Below are 19445 nucleotides of genomic sequence, written 5' to 3'. Positions count from 1 at the left end.
GCAGGCCAGTTCACGTTGGCTCTGCCTTACCGTGGCTTTCCTGGCCGTGACGCTTAATGGTCACAGGCAGTTCTTTAGCTAGTATCTCTGAGTGGGCTTGTGGGTTTTCTTTGGGTTAGATCAGGTTTCGGGCCTCTGGCTGGAATGGCACAGGGGTGCTGGGCCTTCTTGGCCTTGGGCCCCCCAGGACACAGTTTCAGTTTGTCCGCTCCGGGATGGGTCACTTGAAGGTGGTGGAGTCTGCACACTTCGCAGCTGTGAAGTCTTTGTGGTTAAGGACTGTGTGGGGGGAGGTGGTTTTGAAACTAAGTATCTGTTCTTTGAGTTCCTCTCAGTCACCCTAGGCTAACAGTTTCCCATTTTATTCAGCTGGTTGTCATTTTTTATTGTTATTTATTTTGGTGTTCCTGTGGTCCTGGGTTTGGCCACTGGAAGCCCCTTAAGGTGGTCCCGTGTCCTGGCTCGGGGGAGTCCCCACCGCTCGCGTGCAGCCCGAGCTGTGTGGTGAGCCCCGCACGCCCTCACATGGACCCGGCCCCGCTTTGAAGGCAGCCTTCTGTGCTCTCCGTGCGCCCTCCTGAGGCTGCTCCTGAGCCCGCTTCATGGGCGGTGACGCCTGCCCTGCGGCGTCGGCGCAGCACTGTGCAGTCGTGACCACCTTCCCTCTGGTGCACACGTGTCTTTCCCGTTGTCGGCGTGTCACGGCGCTCCTGTGAGCCTCCTTACACCTGTGTGCGGTGCTGCTGCTTCTGGTGAGCCGCTTCTTTGGATGTTACCACTGAATTGGATTGTGTGTGTTTGTTGTTTGTTATATGTTTTTAAATTGCTTCTAATGTTACACATCCTCAGTGATCAGGAGCCTGTTTTCCTCACCGTTTCAGAACTGATTGCATCACTTTTGCTCATCTTTGTTGACCTCATAGTATGAGGACTAAATGAGGATGAACACACGAATTCATGTGTTTATGCAGTGTGTGTTAGTTTCCTATGAACTATGTGTTCAGATGTTTTCCAGCCAGAGGAGAACTCTGTGTGCCCTGACTTCTGCGTCAGGTCGCCTTCAGTGTGTGACACGGAAGCTCTTGTAGACTTGAGTGCGTCTGTATCTTCCTTGGTGGCCTCTAGTCTGGATCATCAGTAGGCTCTCCTCCCCAGTCTTCCTGTTTCTTCACCCTCAGGTTTCTAACCTAGCTGAAATTTACTTTGGTGTCTGTTGTGAGGTGGGGATCAGTCTTTAAATGTTTTTCAAAATGGCTTGCAAATGGGCCCAGTTCTGTTGATGGTCTAGTTCCTACTTCCTTGCTGACTTGAAGTGGCGTTTGTTTCAAATGCTAAACTCACAGATACACCTGAGTTTGTTTCCTTTATCCATTTTCCTCTTCCTTAGTCGAAACCCCAAGTACTAATGACTTGCTTTATGGTGTGCTTTGCTAATTTTAGGTTGAATCCCCCACTTTTTTTCTTTTTTTCAAATAACCTAGGACAGTTTTATTTTTAGGTGAATCTAGGAAAACCACCCCCCACCTTTTTTTTTTAACAGTACACATATATATTTTTTAAAAACCTACTGGGACCTTGTGTTACGTTTCCTATGGCTACCAAAATAAATTATGACAAATTTAATAGCTTAAAACAACAGAAATTTCTTCTCTCAGTTCTGGAGCTGGAATCTGACACCTGGCCGTCTGCTCTCCCTCTGGGGCTCCTGCCTCCAGCCTCTCGTGGCTGCTCCTGTGTCCCGCCTCTGCCTCCACCTTCGTGTCACCCTGACCTCTGTGTGGTCTCTTCCTCTCTTTCAGAAGGATCCACTCAGATAATTCAGGGTAGTCTTCACTCACTTCTGGAAAGACTTTTTTTCCAGGTAGAATAATGTTTAAATTCCAAATAGCAGGACCTGGTATCCTTGGGTGGCTGTAGCTCCGCTGACCACAGATGTCATTCGGCATTTCTCTGAGGCTGTAGGTGGACTTAGGGGAAGACAGACATCTCGGAGGTCAGTCTCCCTGAGAGTGGCGCTGCTCCGAGACTCGGGCGTCTCGAGTGGGCTTTGTTTTGGCAACACCGAGCCTCCCTTCAGCTTCCTAACTCTTCACTGTAACAGAGAGGTTTTCTAAACAGAGGGCCATCTGCAGGTACTGGCGTTTGTCTCTTAGCTTCATTATTTCTCCTTAAGCTGCATGTTTGACAGTCTTTGACCATGGTATCAATAGACATCTTTGCTGGTTTGTTACTTAATAGGATAATTTTGGCTTTTCACTAAATGTGGTATGGTTTTCTTCTGGGAAATGTTCTTCATGTGGCCATTTCCTTCTGTTCCTGAAATTATATTCCATAGGAAGCAAGGAATAGATGCTGAGTTTCATCAGCCAGATGGGCTTTTTTAAATGGTATCTTTCAGTTCTGTATATATGTTTGTGCACCTTCTCTGGGCTCTGCGTGTGAGATTACATTACCTAATAACGAGTCCTCACTGCGTCCCTCGCACAGACCTGCTTACTCATGGTGCCTTGTTCTCTGAGTTCAGAGTGGATTTATTGGGCTGGTGTTTTAAGTTTTATGTTTGTAAACTAGTTTGTAGTTGATCGTCTTTTCTCTGCAGCTCCCTCGCATTGTTTGGGGAGCCACCCTTTCCACCATGTGCAGGCCGTGTGTTGGGGATGAAGCGGCCCAGCTTGTGGGAGCACCCTGATTAACTGTGGCTAACAGACATGCTCCATCACTGTGGCCCCTGACGGGCTCAGAACCCAGCCAGTGCCAGTGAGACTCAAAATAATCCCTGGAGCTCTCATGGGGCAAAGAAGCTCTTACGTCTTTGGGAGCTACCAGAAGATGAATTACTGCATTTATCACCCCGTTCTTACTTCGGCATCAGGTGCCCAGAGCCCCATCCCTGCGAGCTTGTGTCTTCCATGTGCTCTTCCCTTGTCCGACAGGCTTGAAAGAGTTAATTGCTTTTTTTAGAGAAATTGATTTTAGTTTGTTTTTTTTTTTCTGATTTTGGTTTTGATTTACCAAATCAGCTGTATTTTGCTTGTTTTTGTTTTCTATTTCACCAATTCTTTATTTATTCCATGTACTTTCTTTGATTTTTCTGTTTTCCATCTTAAATGCTTATTGGCTCGTTTATCTTCATTTCTCCTTGTAAAATTTATAAAATTTGCAAGTTTGATTCATCCTCCAAGGATAGCTTTGTACACCCTGCTAAGCAGTGCTCTTTGATCTTTTCCTTTTCTGAACCCCTTATTGTTAGAAAAACCTTCAAACATACCCAGATAGGAGAGGATATGGATACTTCATATACCTGTCACATAGCTCCAACAGTGGTCAGCGTTTCGCCATTTTTATTCATCTTCCCTGCTTGTTCCACACTTGTCATACTTTGAACGTTGAGTATTTTAAGGCAAAGCCCACTTTTCATGTCACTTGTAAATACTTTAGCATGTATCTTCAGTAGGTGAGGGCTTTAAAGAAATTACACCTAACAAAATTAGCGACATTTTGTTACTGTCACCCAGTATCTATTCTGCATTCAGTTTTCTCCAAATGTCAGAGGGTATGTTTTTACAAGTCTCCACGGTCTGGACTGGGTCAGTTGTTTGTGATGGTGGCGTGTCCACTGATCCTCATTATTTTCTGTAAACTGGTAGCTACATCTGGATGCTTAGTTCGTTGGGGAGGGGTGTTTCGGGTTTGGGGGTTTTGTTTGTTTTTGCCAAGAAGGAGTAGGGAGGGTGTCAAGAACACGGCCTAGATTGTGCTGGGTAGGGCCCGTGCATTCTGCCAGGAGTCGCGGTGTCTGGCTGTCTTGCTGTTGGCTATGTTACAATTGATCAGTGAATGTAGTGTCAGCAGGCTGCCTCTGCCCCTTATAAAGTTTTTTATCACCCATTATCTCATGGGCTCAGCAGCCCTTTTGCTTGTTTCCCCTGTGTGGTTGGTGTATTAGTTTCCTGTTGCTGAGGTAAGTCACCAGGAACCTGGCTGAAGTCAGCCTCCGTGGGGTCAGGTTGAGGTGTCAGCAGGACTCCCTTCGGGGGTTCTGGAGAGAATCCATTTCTTGCTTTTCACAGCTTCTTGCACCCCCTGCGAGTGTGAGTGCCCCTGTTACATGTCTTCCCATCTTGTGGTCTGACCTAGTTCATGGTTCACGCGCACAGGCTCCAGGGCTGCGCACACGGATGCCTTTGGGGCCATGATTTAGCCTACAGTGGACAGTTGCAAAATGAGGATTTCTCTAGTTTTGTTTCTACATTTACTTATTGGCATTTTTGTATGAAGTTTTCTCTTACTAATTCTGATTACTTTGAAATACAGTTCCTATTGGAGAGAAAAGAGAAATTATTTCTTTTCATTTATTCATGTTTAGATTATATTTGGACTAGCAACTTCTGAAGCAACAATGCATTTTTGTTACTCCCCCCCCACCCAGTACTATGAACTTGTAGATAGATATATATGTATAATATATATAGTTGTCTTTCACCCCCCTGAAGCAGTTTTTTCTGGAATTATCTTTCATTGTGCCAGGTCCTCGGTGTTGTCCAGGGGTTTTCTCTGGTGAGGCACACAGGCTTAGTTGCTTTGCACATATGGGATCTTGCTGGCTGCTGCTGCTGCTAAGTTGCTTCAGTCGTGTCTGACTCTGTGCAACCCCATAGACGGCAGCCCACCAGGCTCCTCTGTCCCTGGGATTCTGCAGGCAAGGACACTGGAGTGGGTTGCCATTTCCTTCTCCAGTGCATGAAAGTGAAAAGTGAAAGGGAAGTCGCTCAGTCTTGTCTGACTCTTAGCGACCCCATGGACTGCAGCCTACTGAGCTCCTCCGTCCATGGGATTTTCCAGACAAGAGTACTGGAGTGGGGTGCCGTTTTCTTCTCCAGTGCATGCATGCATGCATGCTAAGTCGCTTCAGCTGTGTCCGACTGTGCACCCCTATGGACAGCAGCCCTCCAGGCTCCTCTGGCCGCAGGATTTTCCAAGCAAGAATACTGGAGTGGGTTGCCATTTCCTTCTCCCAGGATCTTGCCAGACCAGGGATCAAACCCGTGTCCCCTGCATTTCCCACTGTACTACCAGCAAAGTCCTGAAACAGTTCTTTTGATGTCCAGATTGTTCCTGCAAGTTGACTTCTGCATTCTTTGGAGGTGACCCCTTTGGCCTGTGACTGCATCCTTGCTCCCTGCTGCAACACGACATCCCATCTTGTGGCCGGGGTGCAGCCGTCTTCTCTCATGGTGGGGAGTGGTGTCCACGGCCACGGTCTGCGTGCTCAGGCAACACATTGCTTTCCTAGCAGATAGGCCTGGGAAGCAGCCGTGAATATCAGATCAGATCAGATCAGATCAGTCGCTCAGTCGTGTCCGACTCTTTGCGACCCCATGAATCGCAGCACTGCCAGGCCTCCCTGTCCATCACCAGCGCCCGGAGTTCACTGAGACTCATGTCTATCGAGTCAGCGATGCCATCCAGCCATCTCATCCTCTGTCGTCCCCTTCTCCTCCTGCCCCCAGTCCCTCCCAGCATCAGAGTCTTTTCCAATGAGTCAACTCTTCGCATGAGGTGGCCAAAGTACTGGAGTTTCAGCTTTAGCATCATTCCTTCCAAAGAAATCCCAGGGCTGATCTCCTTCAGAATGGACTGGTTGGATCTCCTTGCAGTCCAAGGGACTCTCAAGAGTCTTCTCCGACACCACAGTTCAAAAGCATCAATTCTTCGGCGGTCAGCCTTCTTCACGGTCCAACTCTCACATCCATACATGGCCACAGGAAAAGCCATAGCCTTGACTAGACAAACCTTTGTTGGCAAAGTAATGTCTCTGCTTTTGAATATGGTATCTAGGTTGGGCATAACTTTCCTTCCAAGGAGTAAGCATCTTTTAATTTCATGGCTATGAATATAGGTGTTTCCAATTCAGGTACGATCTGCATGGTTTTTACTTATGCTGAAAATTGGTTTTTAAGGATGATAACCTGATCCAACAACGTAGAATAGTTTTAGAATGACAGTAACTGATGTTTCTAGGTTTACCCCACTTGGAATACACCATCCAGTCACTGTGTTTTAAAGTGTTTTCTCTGATGCTTATGCCATGTTGTGACATTTTTATTTAGGTTGCTTTCCAATTTTTTTACTAAAACTGTTAATGAGGTATAGTAAACATATAGAGAACTATGCAAATCCTTAGTGAAGATTCATTGAGCCATAAACAGTAACTGAACCTCCCATATAACCAGCATCAAGATAAAGAAGCAGGACTTAATTGTTTTTAGAGTTTATTTTTCTCTGATTTATATGGTTCTAGAGGCAAAGGGTCCATACAGTCACAGCTCTAGTTCTTCCACTAGTCATGTACGGATGTGAGAGTTGGACCGCAAAGAAGGCTGAGCACCAAAGAATTAATGCTATCAAATGGTGGTGTTGGAGAAGACTCTTGAGAGTCCCTTGGACAGCAAGGGGATCAAACCAGTCAATCCTAAAGGAAATCAGTCCTGAATAGTCATTGGAAGGACTGATGCTGAAGCTGAAGCTCCAGTACTTTGGATACCTGGTATGAAGAGCTGACTCTGGAAAGAACCCTGATGCTGGGAAAGATTGAGGGCAAGAAGAGAAGAGGGATGACAGAGAATGAGATGGTTGGATGGCATCACCAAGTCAGTGGACATGAATTTGAGTCGACTCTGGGAGATAGTGAAAGACAGGGAAGCCTGGTGTGCCGCAGTCCATGGGGCTGCAAGGGGTCGGACACAACTGAGCTGCTGAACAACAGCAGAGGCAAAGGGAACCATGGAGCTGGGTTGGCCAAACAGTCGGCTCGCTGTTCCCGTGTGATGACTCGAGCAGCGCGTAGCTGTCTTCAGCTTCATTTGGAGCAACTGTCAGGTTCTACTGGGACAGCTGTCCTTTCAATGTGCATTTAAAAAACCAAAATTGGTGAATTTCTGTGTAGTCGTTTTAATATTGAAGATGGAAGAAAAACAATATTTTTGCCATATTATGCTTTATTATTTAAAGAAATGGTAAAAACACAACTGAAATACAAAAAAAGATTTGTGCAGTGTATGGAGAAGGTGCTGTCACTAATGAAATGTATCAAAGTGGTTTTTGAAATTTTGTGCTGGAGACTCTCTCTGGACGATGCTCCATGGTCGAGTAAACCAGTTGAAGTTGACAGCAGTCAAATCAAGACATTAATTGAAAACAGTCAATGTTATACCACACTGGAGATGGCTGACATACTTAAACATCCAAATCAAGCATTGAAAATCATTTGCACCATTTGATGTTTTGGGTTCGCTATAAGTTAAGTGGGGAAAAAAAACCCACCTTTTTCATCATACTGCTGCAGGCAGTTCTCTACTTAAATGTAACAAAAATTCTCCATTTTTGAAACACACTGTGAAGGGCAGTGAAAAGTGGATATGCTACAATAATGTGGAACGGAAGAGCTCGAGGGCAAGTGAGAAGGACCACCAGCCATGCCACAGGCCGACCCTCGTCCAGTGAAGGTGGTGTGTGTGTGGTCGGATTGGAAGCTGCCAAGTCGCTCAGTCATGTCTGACTCTGTGCGACCCCATGGACTGCAGCCTACCAGGCTCCTGCGTCCATGGGATTTTCCGGGCAACAGTACTGGAGTGGGTGCCATCGCCTGCTCCTAGGGATTGGAAGGGAGCCTTTATTATGAGCTGCTTCTGGAAAACCAAACGATTAATTCCAAGTCCTGCTCCAAGTAAACCAGCTGAAAGCACCACCTGATGAGAAGCGTCCAGCATAAATCTTCCATCAGGATAACCAAGACCGCACGCTCCTTTGATGACCAGGCAGTAACTGTTTCAGCCTGACTGGGAAGTTCTGATTCATCCACGTATCCACCAGACATTGCACCTTCAGATTTCCATTTATTTCAGGTTTGACAGAATTCTCCATCTCCTCCTGACAGAGAGGAAACATGGCCTTTGAAGAGGTGGATGCGCCCAGGGTCGCCAAGCAGACGAAGTCCACCGAGGCTACTGCTGGAGAGAAGAAAATCTGAAGACCAGGTGTTTCTGCTCCTTCCTCTGTAGAAAAGCATTCCGTTTCTGTTCGGACAGGACTGGTTCTAATTCTTAAATATTCAAGTGTAGGTTTACCTAGCTCTATATTCATAGCAAAGTTTCTTATAAACTTGAGCTAAGCTCATTCTAACTCGTGGAACTTTTGTATGTAAATTGTAGGAAGAAAAACATCTCCAAGTATATTGCCCTAGGTCAGATTTGAGGTTATTTTGTTTCTTGTGGGTTAATCGCAGGCCTCAGGGGGAGCCTGCCCGAGCCCTCCTGATGCCGCCTTCCTCCTCCTGCTTTTCCAGACAGTCCCCAAGCCTGTGTGTGGAGGGCTGCTCTGAAGCGTGGCCTGCACCTGGAAGCAGGTGTTGCTTTCTCTAATGACACAATCAAAGACAGAGCGCGGAGGAGTCCTCTGATGGAGACGGCCGCCCAGTGAGGCGCGGGGAGGCTTCCCGGTCTCCGGTGAGAAGGGCTCTGCCCCGGTTTCCAAGGCGCGAGGCCCCGAGGGCGTGGCCCGAGGCGGAGGGAGTCTGTGCTCCCCGGTTGTGCTGCTGGCAGGGCTCAGCCTCTGCGTCTTCCAGACACCGAGAGACTGTGCGCCGGTGCCTCTCGATCCCGAGGCTTCACGCGGTTAGGGGAGAGCCATGTCCTCTCTAGCCCGTCACTCAGACACCACCGCAGAGAAGACTTGTTGCTGTAAACGTGGTCTAAGACCACATGAGAAAGGCCTGTGACCCTGGCTTCTGCTCGTCGTAGCCGACCGGCTTCAGACGAAGAGCCCCTCCGTCTTCTCCAGGCGGGGGTCTGCGCTGGAGAGAGGCGCGCAGTGTGGTCTCGCCTGCGTGCTCAGCCCGGCCCGCCCACCATCTGTAAGAGGCGTGTGGACTGCGCGCTTTTCTGTGCGCTCCGCTCCCAGAGCCGTAAACCTGCTGTCCCTTCACGTCAGTGAGAGCGCTCCTCCGTCGCTCGGGCGCTGCCACCGCTCGGTGTCCGACCGTGCGCCGGGCCTGGTCTCCCTGGCCCACGTGTCCTAGAGGTGCTTCATGCGGACAGACGTGTCTCTGACACAGCTGGGCACGTAGCATCAGCACAGTGGAAAGCGGCCCCTCTGCTGCACGGACGCTGACCAGGCCTCTGACGCAGGACGGCGCTGCCTGACGCCTGCGGACGGTCTCTCCATAACCCAGTCCTACACAACCAGACTCCCGACGCATCGTCTAGGACAGTCACCGTCAGTGTGGGAAACAGTGTTCAGGTGTTCAAGAAACGTTTCTCTTTGCTTTTATTTCCTTGTTTGGTGTTATTTTTACGTTACCTGATTAAATGAGAAGCAAGCCTTGCGTGAGCGTGGTGGGGGGGCGGGGGCGTGCGTGCAGTGTCGCAGGCGGGGCTGGGGTCAGGGCGTCCGTGGGCACAGTGGCGTCAGGCATAGCTGCTGGTAGAACGGAGACTTGGACGTGTGTGGACGTCGGTCAGGAGGGTACACTTCTCTTCCTGCTAGGAACAACACAGGCGGCCAGCCTTTCGCTCCTACGAGAATGCAGACAGTACCTCTATCTTTGGGTATGTTGAAAATTCTGAAAATTCTGAAAGAGATGGGAATACCAGACCACCTGACCTGCCTCTTGAAAAACCTATATGCAGGTCAGGAAGCAACAGTTAGAACTGGACATGGAACAACAGACTGGTTCCAAATAGGAAAAGGAGAACGTCAAGGCTGTATATTGTCACCCTGCTTATTTAACTTCTATGCAGAGTACATCATGAGAAACGCTGGGCTGGAAGAAGCACAAGCTGGAATCAAGATTGCCAGGAGAAATATCAATAACCTCAGATATGCAGATGACACCACCCTTATGGCAGAAAGTGAAGAGGAACTAAAAAGCCTCGATGAAAGTGAAAGAGAAGAGTGAAAAAGTTGGCTTAAAGCTCAACATTCAGAAAACTAAGATCATGGCATCTGGTCCCATCACTTCATGGCAAATAGATGGGGAAACAGTGTCAGACTTTATTTTGGGGGCTCCAAAATCACTGCAGATGGTGACTGCAGCCATGAAATTAAAAGACGCTTGCTCCTTGGAAGAAAAGCTATGACCAACCTAGATAGCATATTCAAAAGCAGAGACATTATTTTGCCAACAAAGGCCCGTCTAGTCAAGGCTATGGTTTTTCCAGTAGTCATGTATGGATGTGAGAGTTGGACTCTAAAGAAAGCTAAGCGCAGAAGAATTGATGCTTTTGAACTGTGGTGTTGGAGAAGACTCTTGCGAGTCCCTTGGACTGCAAGGAGATCCAACCAGTCCATTCTGAAGGAGATCAGCCCTGGGATTTCTTTGGAAGGAATGATGCTAAAGCTGAAACTCCAGTACTGTGGCCACCTCATGCAAAGAGTTGACTCATTAGAAAAGACCCTGATGCTGGGAGGCATTGGGGGCAGGAGGAGAAGGGGACGACAGAGGATGAGATGGCTGGATGGCATCACTGACTCAATGGACATGAGTTTGGATGAACTCCGGGAGTTGGTGATGAACACGGAGGCTTGGCGTGCTGCAATTCATGGGGTTGCAAAGAGTCGGACACGGCTCAGCAACTGAACTGAACTGAATGAGTATATATGTGGAAGCTCTAAGAAGAAGGGAAATTGTATCTAAAGTACAATGTATAATCAGACTGGTCCTCAGAGAGGCCACTCAGTCCTCCTCCCAGCCACAGCAGCATGCTCACACCATTGCTGTCCTCAAGGTTTTTTTTCTCCTTGCCAATTTGAGAGGTGAAATATAGACTCTCATCCTACCTTCAAACCTTTTTTTAAATTACAAATTAAATGTTTCCTGCATGTCTGTGAAAGATCTTTGTATCTTTTGCCTTTTTTTTTAAATGGGTTTATTAGAGTGGAAGAAATACTGTGCACCACGTGGTCACTTCTCTCTAAGATCTTTGAGACTATGTCCTCTGCCCTCAGGTGCTTGTGGTAGAGGAGAGATTTTCATGATTGAGACAAATACTCATGTTGTATTTTATGAAGTTTATTAATAAGGTTACGTTTCTTTCTGGCTTGGTTTGGAAAAACCACTGTGCAGCACTGCTGTTGAGGAAGAGCTACAGGCATAATTTAAAATTTTCTAGTACCCACTCTAAAAATGTAAAAAGAAGCAAGTGAAATTTAAGTTTGATAATGTATTGTTTAACCTAATGCAAAATACTATCATTTCCACATGTAATCAACATAAAGTCATTAATAAGATGTTTTACACTGTGTTTATTGTACTGAGTCCAAAAAACTGTATTTTAGACTTTGCAAAATTGTATATATGTACATATTTTATGGTAGTTATAAAATATTTATGTACATATATATAGAAATACTGTATAAATGAAAATTATATAAACTCTGATTACAGAATTATACACACATGCACATACATGGCCCTCTTGGGATTTAAGTAGGGTTTGCACTGAATTTCTATGCAAAAAAATAGAAATTATTTTTCTAGTTATTCTACTTAACTAGAGAATTGCAGTCTGTATGTTTAATTTAGCTTTACTGTATAGATGAGTAGGTCATTTCTCCATTTATTTTGTTTTTTTCTGTATTTTGACAAAGGTTTTTACAGTATTCTCCATAAAACCTACTTTCTTACTAGATTTATTCCTAACAGTCTGTTGGTGACGTTTTAGAACATGATTGATTTTGTGTGCTGATCTTGTTTCCAGAAAACTTACTGAGTTCCTGGTTTAATTCTAACAGTGTGTTCATATAGACCCTCCTGGATCTTGTACTGGACAGCTGTACTGTCTGGCACTGGCAGCCTTACGTCCAGTCATGCCTGCCGTCTTCCTGCCTTACTCCCCTGGTTAGATTCCCTCTGCAGGCTTGCATAGAAAAAACTCAACAGCCTGTCTCCTCGTGACCCCAGGACGAGCGCCTCTGCTGAGGTGCCCATCGCTGAGTTCGGGAATGGGTCCCTGTCTCCTCGTGACCCCAGGACGAGCGCCTCTGCCGAGGTGCCCATCGCTGAGTTGGGGAATGGGTCACTGTCTCCTCGTGACCCCAGGACGAGCGCCTCTGCCGAGGTGCCCATCGCTGAGTTGGGGAATGGGTCCCTGTCCTCGTGACTCCAGGACGAGCGCCTCTGCCGAGGTGCCCATCGCTGAGTTGGGGAATGGGTCCTTGCATTCCTAGTTGGTATCAGGAGCGGGCAGACTGTCTCTTTATTCTTTATCCTCAAGTAAACCACATTCTTTATTTGAATGGTTTGAGATGATCAAATCATTCCTGCTTCAGTGCTAATAATGTGGTGAATTATTTTAATCTATTTTCCTGATACTTAGCACCTTGCATAATTGGATTAAACGTGACTTTATCATTATATATTACACATTTGTTTTTACATCTTTGAATCCGTTGGCTAGATTATTTTAGGCTTTTGTTTTTAAGTACCTAATGAAATTCACACATTTTCTCTCCTCACCTGGGAGGTATTGAAGCTCCCTGGCTTCGTGAGTAAGTTGGGAAAACAATTTCTTGGGGCTTCCTTACGGAAGCACCTGGGTCTGCCTTTTTGTTGTGACTTTTATGTTTGTTTCTTCAAATATTGGAGAGTGTTATTTAAACTTTCTTTTCCTTACAGATTCAGTTTGGGTAACTTATTTTCCTAAAAATTACCCATTTAATGTAAGTTTTTGATATTTCAGAGTCTCTATTGTAGTTGCAGCTTTTGCCACCCCCCTCCCCCTTTGAATTCTTCCACCAGCTTCCCTGGTGGCTCAGATGGTAAAGCGTCTGCCTGCAATGTGGGAGATCCAGGTTCAGTCCCTGAGTTGGGACAATCCCCTGGAGAAGGAAATGGCAACCCACTCCAGTATTCTTGCCTGGAAAATCCCATGGACAGAGAAGCCTGGTAGGCTACAGCCCATAGGGCCACAAAGAGTCGGACACAACTGAGTGACTTCACTTTGAATTCTTCAGTCACTTCAGTTCACTCAGTCGCTCAGTGGTGTCTGACTCTGTGGCCCCATGGACTGCAGCACCCCAGGCCTGCCTGTCCATCACCACCTCCCGGAATTTACTCAAACTCAAGTCCATTGAGTCGGTGATGCCATCCAACCATCTCATCCTCTGTCGTCCCCTTCTCTTCCTGCCCTCAATCTTTCCCAGCACCAGGGTCTTTTCCAGCGAGTCAGCTCTTCGCATCAGGTGGCCAAAGTATTGGAGTTTCAGCTTCAGCATCAGTCCTTCCAATGAACACCCAGGACTGATCTCCTTTAGGATGGACTGGCTGGGTCTGCTTGCAGTCCAAGGAACTCTCGAGTCTTCTCCAACACCACAGTTCAAAAGTATCAGTTGTTTGGCACTCAGCTTTCTATATAGTCCAAGTTTCACATCCATACGTGAATACTGGAAAAACCATAGCTTTGACTAGATGGACCTTTGTTGGCAAAGTAATCTCTGCTTTTTAATATGCTGTCTAGGTTGGTCATACGTCTTTTAATTTCATGGCTTCAGTCACCATCTGCAGTGATTCTGGAACCCCAAAAAAACAGTCTCTCACTGTTTCCACTGTTTGCCCATCTATTTGCCATGAAGTGATGGGACTGGACGCCATGATCTGAGTTTTCTGAATGTTGAGTTTTAAGCCAGCTTTTTCATTCTCCTCTTTCACTTTCATCAAGAGTCTCTTTCGTTTTTATTTGCTAGAATAATCTAGCAAACTGAATTCTTTGAATTCTTAGTGTCACCTATTCTGTTTTTTCCACTGATTGTTTTTGCTGGAGATCCAACGAGTTCTTTTAGATTTAGCTCAGTCTATTCTCGGTGCTGTGTGTCCTTAACTTCATTGATTTCTTTATTTCTATTTCCTTTAGGTTTATTGTTTTTCTAATTTTAGAAGAGGTTAACTAGCTAGTTTTTACATTTTCCTCTTCACTAGTATGATGGCTAAGATACTATTTTCAGATCTTCTTTGATCCATGAGTTATTTAGGAGCAAGTTTTTAAAACTTCTAGGCTTTCAAACATTTTAACTTCTAATTAATTGTGTTGTGGTCACAGAATATCTAATTTTTTGGCCATTTGTTGAAAAAAAAAAGTTGGCCTTAGCTCCTGGTCAATTTTGTCAAAGTGAAATGTATTCTTGGAAAGAATGTGCTTTCTAATCATTGGGCAAAGGATTATATAAGTCCAATAACGTAGGTTTTAACTGCATTGTTTTAACTTTCTGTGCATTTTTAATCTCCATAATCTGTTACCAAGAGTTGTCAGTCTTCCTTTATAATCTTGGCTGTATCAATTTATAATAAGCTTCAGCTTTTACTTAATATACTTTGTAGCTACAATTGGATACATACAGATTCAGAGTTGACTTTATTCTTGAGCGTCTTTGTTGTCAATACTGCTTATCCTACAGTCTGTTGTATCTGAAAATGACACAGGTTGCCCAGCTTTAGCGTGGTCAGTAGTTGCCTGGAGCACTTCTTCCACTTCCAGCTTTTTACGTTAAGTGTCTGTGTCCTTGTAGCTTGGGGTTCTTAAATAGCGTATAGCTGGACTTTGTAACTGGGTAGTTAGTATATACTAACATCAGATTATTTCCACATCTGGATTCATTTCTTCCACTGCATTTTGTGCCTTATTTATCTTGCTTTTAAATTGCTTCTTTTTTTTTACTTCTCTTGCTTCCCAGTGTTGTGTTTTTTCTCTTTTACTTGGTAATTAGTAATACAAAATAACAACCAGTAAATAATAACATATGGCTATTTCTGAATGTACAGTCTGATACAAGTTCTAGAACATTGCCAGTGACTTCCTGGTGCCTCAAATGGTGAAGAATCTGCCTACAATGCAGGGGATGCAGGTTCAATCCTTGGGTGGGGATGATTCCCTGGTGTAGGAAATGGCAACCCCTCCATGCATTGGAGAAGGAAATGGCAACCCACTCCAGTGTTCTTGCCTGGAGAATCCCAGGGAACGGGGGAGCCTGGTGGGCTGCCGTCTTTGGGGTCGCACAGAGTCGGACATGACTGAAGCGACTTAGCAGCAGCAGCAGCCAGTACTCTTGCCAGAAGAATTCCATGGATAGAGGAGCCTGGCGGGCTGCAGTCCATGGGGCCATAAAGAGTCAGACACGACTGAAGCTACTTAGCAGCAGCAGCAGCAGCAGCAGCTTTCTTTATAGTCCAACTCTCATATCCATACATGACTACTGGAAAAACCACAGCTTTGACTAGATGGACCTTTGGCAAAGTAATGTCTCCGCTTTTTAATATGCTATCTAGGAGAAGGCAATGGCACCCCACTCCAGTACTGTTGCCCAGAAAATCCCATGGATGGAGGAGCCTGGTAGGCTGCAGTCCATGGTGTCGCTAAGAGTCAGACACAACTGAGCGACTTCACTTTCACTTTCCACTTTCATGCATTGGAGAAGGAAATGGCAACCCACTCCAGTGTTCTTGCCTGGAGAATCCCATGGATGGAGAAGCCTGGTAGGCTGCAGTCCATGGGGTCGCACAGAGTCGGACACGACTGAAGCGACTTAGCAGCAGCAGCAGCAGGTTGGTCATAGCTTTTCTTCCAAGGAGTAAGCGTCTTTTAATTTCATGGCTGCAGTCACCATCTGCAGTGATTTTGGAGCCCCCCAAAAATAAAGTCTCTCACTGTTTCCCCATCTATTTGCCGTGAAGTGATGGGACTGGATGCCATGATCTGAGTTTTTTGAATGTTGAGTTTTAAGCCAAGTTTTTACTCTCCTCTTTCACTTGCATCAAGAGGCTCTTTAGTTCTTCGCTTTCTGCCGTAAGGGTGGTGTCATATGAGTATCTGAGGTTATTGATATTTCTCTCTGGTTGCTTTTAAAATCTACTCTTGTTTTGGGCGTTTTTGAGGTTTCACTGTTCTATACCAAAACACTGCTGGCCCCCTGTTCTCTTTTGAGGAGGGAAGGGACATATAATACCTTTACATTCTCGATTTGTTGCCAAATATTTTTCAATATTTCTTTGTCCTTTGTATTTTCCTCTTGTGAACTGCGTATTAGACATGTGTTGGACTTCCTCATCCTCTTATCTGAAGTTCTTAACCTCTTTGATTTGTTCCATCTTTTGATTTTTTTTTTTTAACTTGCAGTCTTCTACCTGCGGCCCAGGCGCTATCCCGGTGACTCAGGGTGCAGCTCCAGGGACCGTGCCCTCAGCTCTGTGGCTCTTCCCCTGTGATGTCCCGCAGTGCCACAGGGTGCTGTCAGCCATGCTGGCTTTCTCCCTGGCCTTCGCCTTGCATATGCGGTTGCCTACTTAGGTCCCCACTTGGCCCTCCAGTGGGCATGTCAGACATTGTATCCAAGTTTTTGCATCACAGTTCCCCTTACCAGTGTAGACATTCAGGCTCTCCATCTCAGTGAGTGCACCCAAGAGCCTCCCTGCCTTTCTTGACTTCTGTTGATGGCCTTCTCCAGTTAATAGGGAATTTCTGGTGCTGTTGTCCGAATCTGTCCGCTCAGTGCATTCTCCATTGCCAGTGATAATGGAAAGCCGTAGTCACCTTTAGACTGAATGAACAACTGCTGTGAGGACCCCGCCCCATTCTGTATATACTGACAGAGTTCCATGGGAAAAAGTACCTCTGGGCCTGCCTGCCCCTCCTCAGCCACAGGCTTCCCTCGTCCTGAGCAGCACCTGTGTCTTGCCTGCTGAGGAGGGCCCTGGCCCAGGGCCGAGGGCACTGACCTGCCTTCCCTGCCCTGCCCCCGGTGCTGGTGGTGCCTTCCCTCCTCTCCGGGAGGATTTTGCTTGATCTCCTTGCATGTCCCTCCCTCTAGGCCTGGAGTGAAAGTGTCTCAGTCGTGTCCAACTCTTTGCGACCCCATGGATTATAGAGTCCATGGAATTCTCCAGGCCAAAATACTGGAGTGGGTAGCCTCTCCTTCTCCAGGGGATCTTCCCAACCCAGGTCTTATGCGTTGCAGGCAGATTCTTTACCATCTGAGCCACGAGGGAAGCCAGAGCCTTGACTAAAAGAAGCCGTTGTGGAGGCATATTACAGAGGAGTGCAGCCCTGGCTGCTCCCTCAGCCCCTGAGTGGAAGCCCCCGAAGGGAGGGACTCTGTTCTCCTGTTTGTTGTTTAGGGCTGGGCGCCTCGCAGGCAGGCCCCTTCTTACCTGTGAGACGGCCGAGATACCTGGGGGTAGAGTCCTTTAAAGGAAAGACGGTCTGCATTTCTGTAGGGAATTAAATGAGTAGCCAAAGAACTGAGGAGGAATATTTTATACAAGTGCAGGACAGAGGAAGAGTGTTTGGGCTCCAGGCTTCGGGGCAGTGGGCTGTTCTCGGGAGTTGGTCAGGCTCGCCCGCGCTCCAGCCTTCGGAAGTTGTGAATGGCTGCGGCCGGCGGCTCATTCCCTTTGTGTTGTCCCTCGAGGTGTCCTGTTTCTTTCTTGGGTGTGGGGGCGGTGTTGGGGGCCCCGCTGCCAGAGCGGCTGCCCCTGCCCGCGCTTTGCGCAGGTGGCGGCCGTGCCCGACCCCGACGCCCCTCCGGAGCGGTGCAGCCTCCGGGCGCGGAGCGCGGCGGGCGGGGCGGAGCTGGCCGGCGGCGGGCGGGGCAGCCGCGGTCTGACGTGTCCGGGCGGGATTGGAGCCGCCGCCCTATATAGCCGTGGGGGCCCGGGCGCCGGCCGGAGGAGCCTGCCTGCGGGAGCGGCGAGCGAGCGGGGGTCCCGGCCTCTCCCGAGGCGAGCAGACGGACACACGGACGGACGGGCAGGCGCCGCGCAGGGTGAGCAGGCCGGGCGTGTGGCCGGGGCTGCGCGAGGACGTTGGGACGCCCGGCTGCCGACGTGGAGCACCGGGCGGGGGAGGCGGGGGACCGTGGCAGCGGCCGCACAGTGGGCGCCCCCCCACGCCCGGCTCGGCCCCGGGCCCCGCGGGGCGCCCCCCTGCCGGCCGGGGAGGGGCGGCTACGTGTCACCAGTGCGCATGGGCCGCGGCGCTGGCACCGGCCGAGCAAGAAAGTTTCCCGAGTCCCGAGGCGCCAGCCCGCTGCCCCCCGCCCGCCGTCCACCCCCCGCGCGTGTGGTCCGGTCTGGTCCCTGCGTCCCGGCCCGGGAGCCGCGGGGCGCCCCGACCTGCGCCAGGCCGGTGACGTGGGCGGCCCGCCGCCCCCTCCCCCGCCGCTCGCGGCCGGCGCGCCCCTCCCCCAGCCCGGCGGCGGCGGCGGGGGCGGCAGGCCGGGGCCGGGGCGCGCCGCCTCACCTCCACCTGCGGCCGCCGGCCTGCTCGGCCGGGCGCACCGCTCCCCTGGCGGCCGGAGCGCCGCTCGGACGCGCCCCGGGGCCCGCGGACGAGAAGGACCGCACGGAAAAGTACCGAACCCGGGCGGGATTCAGGGCGGCCGGCGCGCTGCCCCTTTAAGCCTGTCCCCGCCCGCGGGCCCGCGTGGCCGGTGGGAGGGCCGTGCTGAGGTGGCATATGCGAGTCCCTCCCGCGGCCGTGCGAGCCGGGCTGCTTCCTCTCAAGTTTGCTCTGTCTCCTGAAAGCGTTCTGAAAAGCCTCGTCCTTACAAGCTTGCTGTGGGGATCAGAGCAAAGAATCGTAACTTTGCAGGAGGAGGACCGAAGTCCTGGGTGTCCCGGGTTTCCTGGTGCCTCCGCTTCTCAGTCCTGCCCAGGAGGTACAGGAAGCGCTGAGGTCGCATTCGCTGGCTGAGAAAAAGTTCTTTCTGGACTACCGCTCCTGAGTTCCCTTTGCAGAAGACTTTCTTTTGAATGTGTAATTGAAAATATACAAGGGGATCAGCTTATATTTTCTTGGTTACAAGCAAAAAACAAAATCCTTCTCTTAAAGATTTGTCTGTTGTACCTTCGTTAGGACCAAACCTATGTGACATCTTCACATATGCCATTACTTCCCGTGGGGAGGTGGGTGCCTGACCATCCATCCTGTGGGAGCACCAGCCCACTCTGGGCAGGGGGTAGCAGAGAGAGGAATCTGCTTCTGTCTAGCCTTCTTTCTTTGGCTCTAGTTCTGCTTCTTACAAAGTTCCATTTTGAAATGTGGCTTTTTGCTGTGGGTATTTATACTCTGAGAAACAAGACTAAAGTCCAGGCTAAGGGTGGTTTGAGATCTGCATTGGGTGGGCCTGAATGCTTCCCGTGGGGAAAGTCATTGAGAGCACCCACAGTGATGAATGGAGTTGCGGCTGGGTAGTGAACTGGCTTCCCGTGCCTGAAGGAGTCTGGTGGGGAAGGTGGGCCTGTTCTCTGGGGGAAGAAGCAGCAGACGGAGTGTTCTGACAGCTCAAGGCGGGGCCCAGCGGCCCAGCCGCCCCCAGCATTGCTCAGATACGAGGGTCCATTTCAGTCCTGATTGGAGTGGCAGCATCCAGCCCAGTGAGGAGCTGCAACAGCCATGTTT

The 19445-nt window shown here is 48.6% G+C and overlaps 1 protein-coding gene across 4 annotated transcripts in view; it reads left to right on the top strand.

Annotated features, from left to right (window-relative positions):
• The window catches only part of LOC102402039 (high density lipoprotein binding protein), a 58694-nt gene that overhangs the window by 11610 nt on the left and 27639 nt on the right, over window positions 1–19445 (top strand). The window contains exon 1 of one of the 4 annotated variants that reach the window (XM_025289317.3): window positions 17659–17808. The exons of 2 other annotated variants lie outside the window; for them this stretch is intronic. The gene's annotated coding sequence lies outside the window, so the exon portion shown is untranslated. Of the gene's footprint in view, window positions 1–17658; window positions 17809–19445 lie in introns of those variants that run through there. One more of the 4 variants, XM_025289318.3, reaches the window with a different exon arrangement.

Source organism: Bubalus bubalis, chromosome 6, assembly GCF_019923935.1.
Source record: "Bubalus bubalis isolate 160015118507 breed Murrah chromosome 6, NDDB_SH_1, whole genome shotgun sequence".
NCBI classification, from domain to species: Eukaryota; Metazoa; Chordata; class Mammalia; order Artiodactyla; family Bovidae; genus Bubalus; species Bubalus bubalis.
The sequence above is the reverse complement of the archived record's forward strand: the minus strand, read 5'-3'. Positions and strand labels throughout refer to the sequence as shown.